Raw genomic sequence first — 17,832 nt, forward strand, 5'->3', positions numbered from 1 at the left:
TTAGTCTGTTTAACACATGAATGATGTCATAATGATGAGAATATTGGTCTGTTTAACACGTGAATGATGTCATAATGATGAGGATATTAGTCTGTTTAACACATGAATGATGTCATAATGATGAGAATATTAGTCTGTTACACATTAATGATGTCATAATGATGAGAATATTAGTCTGTTTAACACATGAATGTTGTCATAATGATGAGAATATTGGTCTGTTTAACACATGAATGATGTCATAATGATGAGAATATTAGTCTGTTACACATTAATGATGTCATAATGATGAGGATATTAGTCTGTTTAACACATGAATGATGTCATAATGATGAGAATATTAGTCTGTTACACATTAATGATGTCATAATGATGAGAATATTAGTCTGTTTAACACATGAATGATGTCATAATGATGAGAATATTAGTCTGTTACACATTAATGATGTCATAATGATGAGAATATTAGTCTGTTTAACACATGAATGTTGTCATAATGATGAGAATATTAGTCTGTTTAACACGTGACTGATGTCATAATGATGAGAATATTAGTCTGTTTAACACATGAATGATGTCATAATGATGAGAATATTGGTCTGTTTAACACGTGAATGATGTCATAATGATGAGGATATTAGTCTGTTTAACACATGAATGATGTCATAATGATGAGAATATTAGTCTGTTACACATTAATGATGTCATAATGATGAGAATATTAGTCTGTTTAACACATGAATGTTGTCATAATGATGAGAATATTAGTCTGTTTAACACGTGAATGATGTCATAATGACGAGAATATTAGTCTGTTTAACACGTGAATGATGTCATAATGATGAGAATATTGGTCCGTTTAACACGTGAATGATTTCATAATGATGAGAATATTGGTCTGTTTAACACATGAATGATGTCATAATGATGAGAATATTGGTCTGTTTAACACGTGAATGATGTCATAATGATGAGGATATTAGTCTGTTTAACACATGAATGATGTCATAATGATGAGAATATTAGTCTGTTACACATTAATGATGTCATAATGATGAGAATATTAGTCTGTTTAACACATGAATGTTGTCATAATGATGAGAATATTGGTCTGTTTAACACATGAATGTTTTCATAATGATGAGAATATTAGTCTGTTTAACACATGAATGATGTCATAATGATGAGAATATTGGTCTGTTTAACACGTGAATGATTTCATAATGATGAGAATATTGGTCTGTTTAACACATGAATGATGTCATAATGACGAGAATATTAGTCTGTTTAACACGTGAATGATGTCATAATGATGAGAATATTGGTCTGTTTAACACGTGAATGATGTCATAATGATGAGAATATTGGTCTGTTTAACACGTGAATGATGTCATAATGATGAGAATATTGGTCTGTTTAACACGTGAATGATGTCATAATGATGAGGATATTAGTCTGTTTAACACGTGAATGATGTCATAATGATGAGAATATTAGTCTGTTTAACACATGAATGTTGTCATAATGATGAGAATATTGGTCTGTTTAACACATGAATGTTGTCATAGTGATGAGAATATTAGTCTGTTTAACACGTGAATGATGTCATAATGACGAGAATATTAGTCTGATTAACACGTGAATGATGTCACAATGACGAGAATATTAGTCTGTTTAACACATGAATGATGTCACAATGATGAGAATATTAGTCTGTTTAACACATGAATGTTGTCATAATGATGAGAATATTATTCTGTTTAACACATGAATGATGTCATAATGACGAGAATATTAGTCTGTTAACACGTGAATGATGTCATAATGACGAGAATATTAGTCTTTTTAACACATGAATGATGTCATAATGATGAGAATAATAGTCTGTTTAATACGTGAATGATGTCATAATGATGAGAATATTGGTCTGTTTAACACGTGAATGATGTCATAATGATGAGAATATTGGTCTGTTTAACACGTGACTGATGTCATAATGATGAGGATATTAGTCTGTTTAACACATGAATGATGTCATAATGATGAGAATATTAGTCTGTTACACATTAATGATGTCATAATGATGAGAATATTAGTCTGTTTAACACATGAATGTTGTCATAATGATGAGAATATTGGTCTGTTTAACACATGAATGTTGTCATAATGATGAGAATATTAGTCTGTTTAACACATGAATGATGTCATAATGATGAGAATATTGGTCTGTTTAACACGTGAATGATTTCATAATGATGAGAATATTGGTCTGTTTAACACATGAATGATGTCATAATGACGAGAATATTAGTCTGTTTAACACGTGAATGATGTCATAATGATGAGAATATTGGTCTGTTTAACACGTGAATGATGTCATAATGATGAGAATATTGGTCTGTTTAACACGTGACTGATGTCATAATGATGAGAATATTAGTCTGTTTAACACATGAATGATGTCATAATGATGAGAATATTGGTCTGTTTAACACGTGAATGATGTCATAATGATGAGGATATTAGTCTGTTTAACACGTGAATGATGTCATAATGATGAGAATATTAGTCTGTTTAACACATGAATGATGTCATAATGATGAGAATATTAGTCTGTTTAACACATGAATGTTGTCATAATGATGAGAATATTGGTCTGTTTAACACATGAATGTTGTCATAGTGATGAGAATATTAGTCTGTTTAACACGTGAATGATGTCATAATGACGAGAATATTAGTCTGATTAACACGTGAATGATGTCACAATGACGAGAATATTAGTCTGTTTAACACATGAATGATGTCATAATGATGAGAATATTAGTCTGTTTAACACATGAATGTTGTCATAATGATGAGAATATTATTCTGTTTAACACATGAATGATGTCATAATGACGAGAATATTAGTCTGTTAACACGTGAATGATGTCATAATGATGAGAATATTGGTCTGTTTAACACGTGACTGATGTCATAATGACGAGAATATTAGTCTGTTTAACACATGAATGATGTCATAATGATGAGAATAATAGTCTGTTTAATACGTGAATGATGTCATAATGATGAGAATATTGGTCTGTTTAACACGTGAATGATGTCATAATGATGAGAATATTGGTCTGTTTAACACGTGACTGATGTCATAATGATGAGAATATTAGTCTGTTTAACACATGAATGATGTCATAATGATGAGAATATTAGTCTGTTTAACACATGAATGATGTCATAATGATGAGAGAATATTAGTCTGTTTAACAGGTGAATGATGTCATAATGATGAGAATATTGGTCTGTTTAACACGTGACTGATGTCATAATGATGAGAATATTAGTCTGTTTAACACATGAATGATGTCATAATGATGAGAATATTGGTCTGTTTAACACATGAATGTTGTCATAATGATGAGAATATTATTCTGTTTAACACATGAATGATGTCATAATGATGAGAATAAGAATATTAGTCTGTTTAACACATGAATGTTGTCATAATGATGAGAATATTATTCTGTTTAACACATGAATGATGTCATAATGATGAGAATAAGAATATTAGTCTGTTTAACACATGAATGTTGTCATAATGATGAGAATATTATTCTGTTTAACACATGAATGATGTCATAATGATGAGAATAAGAATATTAGTCTGTTTAACACATGAATGATGTCATAATGATGAGAATATTAGTCTGTTTAACACATGAATGATGTCATAATGATGAGAATATTATTCTGTTTAACACATGAATGATGTCATAATGACGAGAATATTAGTCTGTTAACACGTGAATGATGTCATAATGACGAGAATATTAGTCTGTTTAACACATGAATGATGTCATAATGATGAGAATATTAGTCTGTTTAACACATGAATGATGTCATAATGATGAGAATATTAGTCTGTTTAACACATGAATGATGTCATAATGATGAGAATATTAGTCTGTTTAACACATGAATGATGTCATAATGATGAGAATATTAGTCTGTTTAATATTAGTCTGTTTAACACATGAATGATGTCATAATGATGAGAGAATATTAGTCTGTTTAACACGTGAATGATGTCATAATGATGAGAATAAGAATATTAGTCTGTTTAACACATGAATGATGTCATAATGATGAGAATATTAGTCTGTTTAACACATGAATGATGTCATAATGATGAGAGAATATTAGTCTGTTTAACACGTGAATGATGTCATAATGATGAGAATATTGGTCTGTTTAACACGTGACTGATGTCATAATGATGAGAATATTAGTCTGTTTAACACGTGACTGATGTCATAATGATGAGAATATTGGTCTGTTTAACACGTGACTGATGTCATAATGACGAGAATATTAGTCTGTTTAACACATGAATGATGTCATAATGACGAGAATATTAGTCTGTTTAACACATGAATGATGTCATAATGATGAGAATATTGGTCTGTTTAACACGTGACTGATGTCATAATGATGAGGATATTAGTCTGTTTAACACATGAATGATGTCATAATGATGAGAATATTGGTCTGTTTAACACATGAATGATGTCATAATGATGAGAATATTAGTCTGTTTAATACGTGAATGATGTCATAATGATGAGAATATTGGTCTGCTTAACACGTGAATGATGTCATAATGATTAGAATATTGGTCTGTTTAACACGTGACTGATGTCATAATGATGAGAATATTGGTCTGTTTAACACGTGACTGATGTCATAATGATGAGAATATTAGTCTGTTTAACACATGAATGATGTCATAATGATGAGAATATTAGTCTGTTTAACACATGAATGATGTCATAATGATGAGAGAATATTAGTCTGTTTAACACGTGAATGATGTCATAATGATGAGAATATTGGTCTGTTTAACACGTGACTGATGTCATAATGATGAGAATATTAGTCTGTTTAACACATGAATGATGTCATAATGATGAGAATATTGGTCTGTTTAACACATGAATGTTGTCATAATGATGAGAATATTATTCTGTTTAACACATGAATGATGTCATAATGATGAGATTAAGAATATTAGTCTGTTTAACACATGAATGTTGTCATAATGATGAGAATATTATTCTGTTTAACACATGAATGATGTCATAATGATGAGAATAAGAATATTAGTCTGTTTAACACATGAATGATGTCATAATGATGAGAATATTAGTCTGTTTAACACATGAATGATGTCATAATGATGAGAATATTATTCTGTTTAACACATGAATGATGTCATAATGACAAGAATATTAGTCTGTTAACACGTGAATGATGTCATAATGACGAGAATATTAGTCTGTTTAACACATGAATGATGTCATAATGATGAGAATAATAGTCTGTTTAATACGTGAATGATGTCATAATGATGAGAATATTGGTCTGTTTAACACGTGACTGATGTCATAATGATGAGAATATTGGTCTGTTTAACACGTGAATGATGTCATAATGATGAGAATATTGGTCTGTTTAACACGTGACTGATGTCATAATGATGAGAATATTGGTCTGTTTAACACGTGACTGATGTCATAATGATGAGAATATTAGTCTGTTTAACACGTGAATGATGTCATAATGATGAGAATATTAGTCTGTTTAACACATGAATGATGTCATAATGATGAGAGAATATTAGTCTGTTTAACACGTGAATGATGTCATAATGATGAGAATATTGGTCTGTTTAACACGTGACTGATGTCATAATGATGAGAATATTAGTCTGTTTAACACGTGACTGATGTCATAATGATGAGAATATTGGTCTGTTTAACACGTGACTGATGTCATAATGATGAGAATATTAGTCTGTTTAACACGTGAATGATGTCATAATGATGAGAATATTAGTCTGTTTAACACGTGAATGATGTCATAATGATGAGAGAATATTAGTCTGTTTAACACGTGAATGATGTCATAATGATGAGAATATTGGTCTGTTTAACACGTGACTGATGTCATAATGATGAGAATATTAGTCTGTTTAACACGTGACTGATGTCATAATGATGAGAATATTGGTCTGTTTATCACGTGACTGATGTCATAATGACGAGAATATTAGTCTGTTTAACACATGAATGATGTCATAATGACGAGAATATTAGTCTGTTTAACACATGAATGATGTCATAATGATGAGAATATTGGTCTGTTTAACACGTGACTGATGTCATAATGATGAGAATATTAGTCTGTTTAACACATGAATGATGTCATAATGATGAGAATATTGGTCCGTTTAACACGTGACTGATGTCATAATGATGAGAATATTAGTCTGTTTAACACATGAATGATGTCATAATGATGAGAATATTGGTCTGTTTAACACATGAATGATGTCATAATGATGAGAATATTAGTCTGTTACACATGAATGATGTCATAATGATGAGAATATTAGTCTGTTTAACACATGAATGATGTCATAATGATGAGAATATTAGTCTGTTTAACACATGAATGATGTCATAATGATGAGAATATTAGTCTGTTACACATGAATGATGACATAATGATGAGAATATTAGTCTGTTTAACACATGAATGATGTCATAATGATGAGAATATTAGTCTGTTACACATGAATGATGTCATAATGATGAGAATATTAGTCTGTTTAACACATGAATGATGTCATAATGATGAGAATATTAGTCTGTTTAACACGTGAATGATGTCATAATGATGAGAATATTAGTCTGTTACACATGAATGATGTCATAATGATGAGAGAATATTAGTCTGTTTAACACGTGAATGATGTCATAATGATGAGAATATTAGTCTGTTGAACACGTGACTGATATCATAATGATTAGAATATTGGTCTGTTTAACACGTGAATGATTTCATAATGATGAGAATATTGGTCTGTTTAAAACGTGAATGATGTCATAATGATGAGAATATTAGTCTGTTTAACACGTGAATGATGTCATAATGATGAGAATATTGGTCTGTTTAACACGTGAATGATGTCATAATGATGAGAATATTAGTCTGTTACACATTAATGATGTCATAATGATGAGAATATTAGTCTGTTTAACACATGAATGTTGTCATAATGATGAGAATATTGGTCTGTTTAACACATGAATGTTGTCATAATGATGAGAATATTAGTCTGTTTAACACATGAATGATGTCATAATGATGAGAATATTAGTCTGTTTAACACATGAATGATGTCATAATGATGAGAATATTAGTCTGTTACACATGAATGATGTCATAATGATGAGAGAATATTAGTCTGTTTTACACATGAATGATGTCATAATGATGAGAGAATATTAGTCTGTTTTACACATGAATGATGTCATAATGATGAGAGAATATTAGTCTGTTTAACACATGAATGATGTCATAATGATGAGAATATTAGTCTGTTTAACACATGAATGATGTCATAATGATGAGAATATTAGTCTGTTACACATGAATGATGTCATAATGATGAGAATATTAGTCTGTTACACATGAATGATGTCATAATGATGAGAATATTAGTCTGTTACACATGAATGATGTCATAATGATGAGAATATTAGTCTGTTTAACACATGAATGTTGTCATAATGATGAGAATATTATTCTGTTTAACACATGAATGATGTCATAATGATGAGAATATTATTCTGTTTAACACATGAATGATGTCATAATGATGAGAATAAGAATATTAGTCTGTTTAACACATGAATGTTGTCATAATGATGAGAATATTATTCTGTTTAACACATGAATGATGTCATAATGATGAGAATAAGAATATTAGTCTGTTTAACACATGAATGTTGTCATAATGATGAGAATATTATTCTGTTTAACACATGAATGATGTCATAATGATGAGAATAAGAATATTAGTCTGTTTAACACATGAATGATGTCATAATGATGAGAATATTGGTCTGTTTAACACATGAATGATGTCATAATGATGAGAATATTAGTCTGTTTAATACGTGAATGATGTCATAATGATGAGAATATTGGTCTGCTTAACACGTGAATGATGTCATAATGATTAGAATATTGGTCTGTTTAACACGTGACTGATGTCATAATGATGAGAATATTGGTCTGTTTAACACGTGACTGATGTCATAATGATGAGAATATTAGTCTGTTTAACACATGAATGATGTCATAATGATGAGAATATTAGTCTGTTTAACACATGAATGATGTCATAATGATGAGAGAATATTAGTCTGTTTAACACGTGAATGATGTCATAATGATGAGAATATTGGTCTGTTTAACACGTGACTGATGTCATAATGATGAGAATATTAGTCTGTTTAACACATGAATGATGTCATAATGATGAGAATATTGGTCTGTTTAACACATGAATGTTGTCATAATGATGAGAATATTGGTCTGTTTAACACGTGACTGATGTCATAATGATGAGAATATTAGTCTGTTTAACACATGAATGATGTCATAATGATGAGAATATTAGTCTGTTTAACACATGAATGATGTCATAATGATGAGAATATTGGTCTGTTTAACACGTGAATGATGTCATAATGATGAGAATATTGGTCTGTTTAACACGTGACTGATGTCATAATGATGAGAATATTAGTCTGTTTAACACATGAATGATGTCATAATGATGAGAATATTAGTCTGTTTAACACATGAATGATGTCATAATGATGAGAGAATATTAGTCTGTTTAACAGGTGAATGATGTCATAATGATGAGAATATTGGTCTGTTTAACACGTGACTGATGTCATAATGATGAGAATATTAGTCTGTTTAACACATGAATGATGTCATAATGATGAGAATATTGGTCTGTTTAACACATGAATGTTGTCATAATGATGAGAATATTATTCTGTTTAACACATGAATGATGTCATAATGATGAGAATAAGAATATTAGTCTGTTTAACACATGAATGTTGTCATAATGATGAGAATATTATTCTGTTTAACACATGAATGATGTCATAATGATGAGAATAAGAATATTAGTCTGTTTAACACATGAATGTTGTCATAATGATGAGAATATTATTCTGTTTAACACATGAATGATGTCATAATGATGAGAATAAGAATATTAGTCTGTTTAACACATGAATGATGTCATAATGATGAGAATATTAGTCTGTTTAACACATGAATGATGTCATAATGATGAGAATATTATTCTGTTTAACACATGAATGATGTCATAATGACGAGAATATTAGTCTGTTAACACGTGAATGATGTCATAATGACGAGAATATTAGTCTGTTTAACACATGAATGATGTCATAATGATGAGAATATTAGTCTGTTTAACACATGAATGATGTCATAATGATGAGAATATTAGTCTGTTTAACACATGAATGATGTCATAATGATGAGAATATTAGTCTGTTTAACACATGAATGATGTCATAATGATGAGAATATTAGTCTGTTTAATATTAGTCTGTTTAACACATGAATGATGTCATAATGATGAGAGAATATTAGTCTGTTTAACACGTGAATGATGTCATAATGATGAGAATAAGAATATTAGTCTGTTTAACACATGAATGATGTCATAATGATGAGAATATTAGTCTGTTTAACACATGAATGATGTCATAATGATGAGAGAATATTAGTCTGTTTAACACGTGAATGATGTCATAATGATGAGAATATTGGTCTGTTTAACACGTGACTGATGTCATAATGATGAGAATATTAGTCTGTTTAACACGTGACTGATGTCATAATGATGAGAATATTGGTCTGTTTAACACGTGACTGATGTCATAATGACGAGAATATTAGTCTGTTTAACACATGAATGATGTCATAATGACGAGAATATTAGTCTGTTTAACACATGAATGATGTCATAATGATGAGAATATTGGTCTGTTTAACACGTGACTGATGTCATAATGATGAGGATATTAGTCTGTTTAACACATGAATGATGTCATAATGATGAGAATATTGGTCTGTTTAACACATGAATGATGTCATAATGATGAGAATATTAGTCTGTTTAATACGTGAATGATGTCATAATGATGAGAATATTGGTCTGCTTAACACGTGAATGATGTCATAATGATTAGAATATTGGTCTGTTTAACACGTGACTGATGTCATAATGATGAGAATATTGGTCTGTTTAACACGTGACTGATGTCATAATGATGAGAATATTAGTCTGTTTAACACATGAATGATGTCATAATGATGAGAATATTAGTCTGTTTAACACATGAATGATGTCATAATGATGAGAGAATATTAGTCTGTTTAACACGTGAATGATGTCATAATGATGAGAATATTGGTCTGTTTAACACGTGACTGATGTCATAATGATGAGAATATTAGTCTGTTTAACACATGAATGATGTCATAATGATGAGAATATTGGTCTGTTTAACACATGAATGTTGTCATAATGATGAGAATATTATTCTGTTTAACACATGAATGATGTCATAATGATGAGATTAAGAATATTAGTCTGTTTAACACATGAATGTTGTCATAATGATGAGAATATTATTCTGTTTAACACATGAATGATGTCATAATGATGAGAATAAGAATATTAGTCTGTTTAACACATGAATGATGTCATAATGATGAGAATATTAGTCTGTTTAACACATGAATGATGTCATAATGATGAGAATATTGGTCTGTTTAACACGTGAATGATGTCATAATGATGAGAATATTGGTCTGTTTAACACGTGACTGATGTCATAATGATGAGAATATTGGTCTGTTTAACACGTGACTGATGTCATAATGATGAGAATATTAGTCTGTTTAACACGTGAATGATGTCATAATGATGAGAATATTAGTCTGTTTAACACATGAATGATGTCATAATGATGAGAGAATATTAGTCTGTTTAACACGTGAATGATGTCATAATGATGAGAATATTGGTCTGTTTAACACGTGACTGATGTCATAATGATGAGAATATTAGTCTGTTTAACACGTGACTGATGTCATAATGATGAGAATATTGGTCTGTTTAACACGTGACTGATGTCATAATGATGAGAATATTAGTCTGTTTAACACGTGAATGATGTCATAATGATGAGAATATTAGTCTGTTTAACACGTGAATGATGTCATAATGATGAGAGAATATTAGTCTGTTTAACACGTGACTGATGTCATAATGATGAGAATATTGGTCTGTTTAACACGTGAATGATGTCATAATGATGAGAATATTGGTCTGTTTAACACGTGACTGATGTCATAATGATGAGAATATTGGTCTGTTTAACACGTGACTGATGTCATAATGATGAGAATATTATTCTGTTTAACACATGAATGATGTCATAATGACGAGAATATTAGTCTGTTTAACACATGAATGTTGTCATAATGATGAGAATATTATTCTGTTTAACACATGAATGATGTCATAATGATGAGAATAAGAATATTAGTCTGTTTAACACATGAATGATGTCATAATGATGAGAATATTAGTCTGTTTAACACATGAATGATGTCATAATGATGAGAATATTATTCTGTTTAACACATGAATGATGTCATAATGACAAGAATATTAGTCTGTTAACACGTGAATGATGTCATAATGACGAGAATATTAGTCTGTTTAACACATGAATGATGTCATAATGATGAGAATAATAGTCTGTTTAATACGTGAATGATGTCATAATGATGAGAATATTGGTCTGTTTAACACGTGACTGATGTCATAATGATGAGAATATTGGTCTGTTTAACACGTGAATGATGTCATAATGATGAGAATATTGGTCTGTTTAACACGTGACTGATGTCATAATGATGAGAATATTGGTCTGTTTAACACGTGACTGATGTCATAATGATGAGAATATTAGTCTGTTTAACACGTGAATGATGTCATAATGATGAGAATATTAGTCTGTTTAACACATGAATGATGTCATAATGATGAGAGAATATTAGTCTGTTTAACACGTGAATGATGTCATAATGATGAGAATATTGGTCTGTTTAACACGTGACTGATGTCATAATGATGAGAATATTAGTCTGTTTAACACGTGACTGATGTCATAATGATGAGAATATTGGTCTGTTTAACACGTGACTGATGTCATAATGATGAGAATATTAGTCTGTTTAACACGTGAATGATGTCATAATGATGAGAATATTAGTCTGTTTAACACGTGAATGATGTCATAATGATGAGAGAATATTAGTCTGTTTAACACGTGAATGATGTCATAATGATGAGAATATTGGTCTGTTTAACACGTGACTGATGTCATAATGATGAGAATATTAGTCTGTTTAACACGTGACTGATGTCATAATGATGAGAATATTGGTCTGTTTATCACGTGACTGATGTCATAATGACGAGAATATTAGTCTGTTTAACACATGAATGATGTCATAATGACGAGAATATTAGTCTGTTTAACACATGAATGATGTCATAATGATGAGAATATTGGTCTGTTTAACACGTGACTGATGTCATAATGATGAGAATATTAGTCTGTTTAACACATGAATGATGTCATAATGATGAGAATATTGGTCCGTTTAACACGTGACTGATGTCATAATGATGAGAATATTAGTCTGTTTAACACATGAATGATGTCATAATGATGAGAATATTGGTCTGTTTAACACATGAATGATGTCATAATGATGAGAATATTAGTCTGTTACACATGAATGATGTCATAATGATGAGAATATTAGTCTGTTTAACACATGAATGATGTCATAATGATGAGAATATTAGTCTGTTTAACACATGAATGATGTCATAATGATGAGAATATTAGTCTGTTACACATGAATGATGACATAATGATGAGAATATTAGTCTGTTTAACACATGAATGATGTCATAATGATGAGAATATTAGTCTGTTACACATGAATGATGTCATAATGATGAGAATATTAGTCTGTTTAACACATGAATGATGTCATAATGATGAGAATATTAGTCTGTTTAACACGTGAATGATGTCATAATGATGAGAATATTAGTCTGTTACACATGAATGATGTCATAATGATGAGAGAATATTAGTCTGTTTAACACGTGAATGATGTCATAATGATGAGAATATTAGTCTGTTGAACACGTGACTGATATCATAATGATTAGAATATTGGTCTGTTTAACACGTGAATGATTTCATAATGATGAGAATATTGGTCTGTTTAAAACGTGAATGATGTCATAATGATGAGAATATTAGTCTGTTTAACACGTGAATGATGTCATAATGATGAGAATATTGGTCTGTTTAACACGTGAATGATGTCATAATGATGAGAATATTAGTCTGTTACACATTAATGATGTCATAATGATGAGAATATTAGTCTGTTTAACACATGAATGTTGTCATAATGATGAGAATATTGGTCTGTTTAACACATGAATGTTGTCATAATGATGAGAATATTAGTCTGTTTAACACATGAATGATGTCATAATGATGAGAATATTAGTCTGTTTAACACATGAATGATGTCATAATGATGAGAATATTAGTCTGTTACACATGAATGATGTCATAATGATGAGAGAATATTAGTCTGTTTTACACATGAATGATGTCATAATGATGAGAGAATATTAGTCTGTTTTACACATGAATGATGTCATAATGATGAGAGAATATTAGTCTGTTTAACACATGAATGATGTCATAATGATGAGAATATTAGTCTGTTTAACACATGAATGATGTCATAATGATGAGAATATTAGTCTGTTACACATGAATGATGTCATAATGATGAGAATATTAGTCTGTTACACATGAATGATGTCATAATGATGAGAATATTAGTCTGTTACACATGAATGATGTCATAATGATGAGAATATTAGTCTGTTTAACACATGAATGATGTCATAATGATGAGAATATTAGTCTGTTTAACAAATGAATGTTGTCATAATGATGAGACTATTAGTCTGTTTAACACGTGAATGATGTCATAATGATGAGAGAATATTATTCTGTTTAACACATGAATGATGTCATAATGATGAGAATATTAGTCTTTTTAACACATGAATGATGTCATAATGATGAGAATATTAGTCTGTTTAACACATGAATGATGTCATAATGATTAGAATAAGAATATTAGTTTGAGCTTTTCTAGAAACAAAAGTCTCTTTACAGAGAAATAAACAAACACATTAGATGATAAATTACACTGAAGAAAACAAGACAAATCTAAACACTACATAACAAAACACCACACGGATGAAACTGTCAGGGTTCTGCCACGAAGTGTCAGGTTTTTCTAGTCTTCGGGCAGGATCTTGACAGTACCATGTCTTTTGTGTGCGTCTCGTCTTTGGCCCCGCCCCTCTCGTTCTCTCATTAGCTTCCCTTTAGTGTTTCAGTCCCCACACCTGCCTTGTATTAATTATCCTTGTTAGTCTCCTTATATATTGCCTCTGTGTTTGCTGTCCTGTGCTGAATTGTTTTGCTTTACTTTCATGTCGTGTGATCTTGTTGCCTTGCCTTGCCTTGCCGTGTATCCTGTGTTCTCGTTTTTGCCCTATTGTGGGAAGTCTTTTGTTCTTGTTTATATTTAGTTTGGTTACATCTTTACCCCATCGTGGGCTTTATTTTATTATTAAATATTCAATTTATGCACTGCTGCCTGCGCTTGGGTTCTTCCCCTAAAAATCCCTGACAGAAACATGATAACAAACACATTTAATGTGATGAGAAACCATATAAATTAACCTGTAACAGCTAAAACCCTTCAGTGATGTGATCAAACTCACCCGCATGTTTTCTTAACAGTGATGTCACTAAAAAGAGATTCATAACAGAATGAGAGTTAAGATTTATGACATCAAGAATTCAAAATAAAATATTCTGTAATAAATCATCTGATTGTCGCGGCTCACATGCCGGACGAGACAGACGCGGATCCGGGAATACAAAAACGGGTAAACTTTAATAAGGCAAACAGACAGGTAGAGGTAACGCAAGACAAGACATTCAATAACCGACAATGGGAAAACAGAAACACAGAGTATAAATAGTCTTTGGTGATGAAACTGATGGCTGGCAGGTGCGGGAAAGACGTGATTACAAATGACGAACAGTTGCGGGATTGCGAATTTAAGTACATGGGGAAAAACAGGCAGGGAAACGGACCCCCCTCCCCAAAAGCGCGTCCTCGCGCCAATGAAACACCAGGGAGGGGGGGTGGGCAGCTGAGAGACTCGTGCGGGACATACAGACTAGGACGGGACAGGGAGTCTCTCAGCTGGCTTCCCCCTGGCTTGGGGTCAGGAGGCTTGTGCTCAGGCTGTGGGTCCGGAGGCTTGGGCTCGGGCTGTGGGTCCGGAGGCTTGGGCTCGGGCTGTGGGCCCGGAGGCTTGGGTTCAGGCTGAGGTTCCGGAGGCTTGGGTTCTGGGCTATCCGGGGCCATGGCAAGACTGGTGGGTGCGGGGATCCCCGGATCGGCAATGTGCACCCCCCCAAAAAACATTTGGGTTGGCCACTGGGGTTCCTTGTGCTCTGGAGAGAGCTCAGAGACGGGTACGGAGGCCTGGTGAGGCTCGGAGACGGGTACGGAGGCCTGGTGAGGCTCGGAGACGGGTACGGAGGCCTGGTGAGGCTCGGAGACGGGTACGGAGGCCTGGTGAGGCTCGGAGACGGGTACGGAGGCCTGGTGAGGCTCGGAGACGGGTACGGAGGCCTGGTGAGGCTCGGAGACGGGTACGGAGGCCTGGTGAGGCTCGGAGACGGGTACGGAGGCCTGGTGAGGCTCGGGCACCGGTACGGAGGCCAGGTGAGGCTCGGGCACCGGTACGGAGGCCAGGTGAGGCTCGGGCACCGGTACGGAGGCCTGGTGAGGCTCGGGTACGGGTGTGCATCGGGGCGCTGGCACAGGTGTGCATCTAGGCGCTGGCACGGGTTTGCATCTGGACGCTGGCACGGGTGTGCCTCTTCTGTTATACAGGTCTAGATCAAGACATGTTGTTGATCAAATTGTCTGGCAATGAATATGTGGCAAGGAGAGCTCTTAGCAAGGGTGTCGCTATGCTACCACAAGAGATTTATGTATAGAATTGCTCGACTACGCCACCCGGTTCATGCCGGGAAAACCACAATAAGCACACAGGTTCGTGGTCGTAGTGGAGTGAGCAAGTAATGAATAGAGAGAATTTACATAGAAAAATATAATCATTTATTACAATAAACACAAATCAATTACTCCAGGTCTAAAAAGCAAACCTGACTAAGATCGAAACAATGAAACAAACATTACATAAGATCGGCTGGAGAGAGAATGCCAGCAGGGGCCGCTAGTTCTTCACACCCCACTCAATACACACCTCTCGTAGACCACGGCAATATTTCACACAACGTGATTAGGGAACATTCACCACCGGCCAGCGTCTCTCCACACCGATACAGATTAACTCAATTGAAATAAACAAAATACAACTCAACTTTACAGAAAGAAATAAAAGAAATAAAAGACACAAACCAGTAACCACAAGATAGTTTAGACAAAAGTGTATTTGTAACAATGAGATTCCGCACTCCTTTTAAATCACCAAACTTCGGGTAATTCGCGCTTTCGTTGGCAAACCCGCGGAAGGAGTGGAACTAGGGCATGCAGACATAAACCAAAGAATACAGATGTAGACAACCAAAAAATAAATACACAAATCAATAATTAAACAAAAAAAAGGGAAAATGACAACAGGCAATATGCCACGCTGCCGAGAACAGCAAACTTGCTCTCGGCTGCAGACTTCCCGAGCGAGGGAACGAAAAAGGCATAAAATGCGTAGCAAGCGTCTTTTAAATAAACATATTAAAATCGTCGAAATGACGCCTGGGCAAAGCAGCAGTATAATCATATCAACGCGTTTTCACGTCTCCCGCAACAGAACTCCAAGTGCTGAAACCCTTGGACCTGCCAGACATGACACAGAATTAAATACGAGAAACGGTAAGCTACTTAATTAAAATAATTCCTAATACATACCGTGAACAAGTCACAGAGTCATCCTAAATAAAGTCACTCGTCCCGGGAGGTCCTAATCACATACGAGTACCACTAAAACAACGCAAACAGTCAGTCGCTCCTTTAATAATAATTGCTTTTCCGCATCACCACAAAACCAACCTGTTTAGAAGCCCCGCAATGCACAGCAGCCCGAACATCAATCCGTTAAAACCCATCCTGTGTCAACACATACGATCACCTCAGTTACTCATATTAAAGGTAGATATAACGACAATGCGGCCAAACACTCACCACTCACCACTCATTCACAACAGTGTTGTCCTGCAGAAAGGGGCGGTCCCCGTAAATGACGCTTTCCCGATATAACAACTCCAGTTTTTTAAACGCGGTGACCAGTGCTCTGATTGGCTCACCAATCCCCATGACCTCGGCCAATGAGCCACCAGGGCCCTGCGTCACCCTGCTACAAATAGAGTAGGCTGTTTCAGAATCACTGTATCATGATACCATAGAAATGATAGACAAAATTGTATTGTATTTGCGAGTACACCAGATGCAGTTATTCTTCCCTCACTAAATGCCGCAAAAAGTTATGGAAATGGCCACCCTAACACACACACAGGCACACAGACAGACACATTTCCCCTTATACACATACAGACTTGTGTTGTGTTAGTGTAATGAATATATGTTTAATGTCTGTTAATTGCTTTACTTTATGTTGCTTTGTGCCCATGT

This window comes from Barbatula barbatula (assembly GCF_947034865.1).
Source record: "Barbatula barbatula genome assembly, chromosome: 5".
NCBI classification, from domain to species: Eukaryota; Metazoa; Chordata; class Actinopteri; order Cypriniformes; family Nemacheilidae; genus Barbatula; species Barbatula barbatula.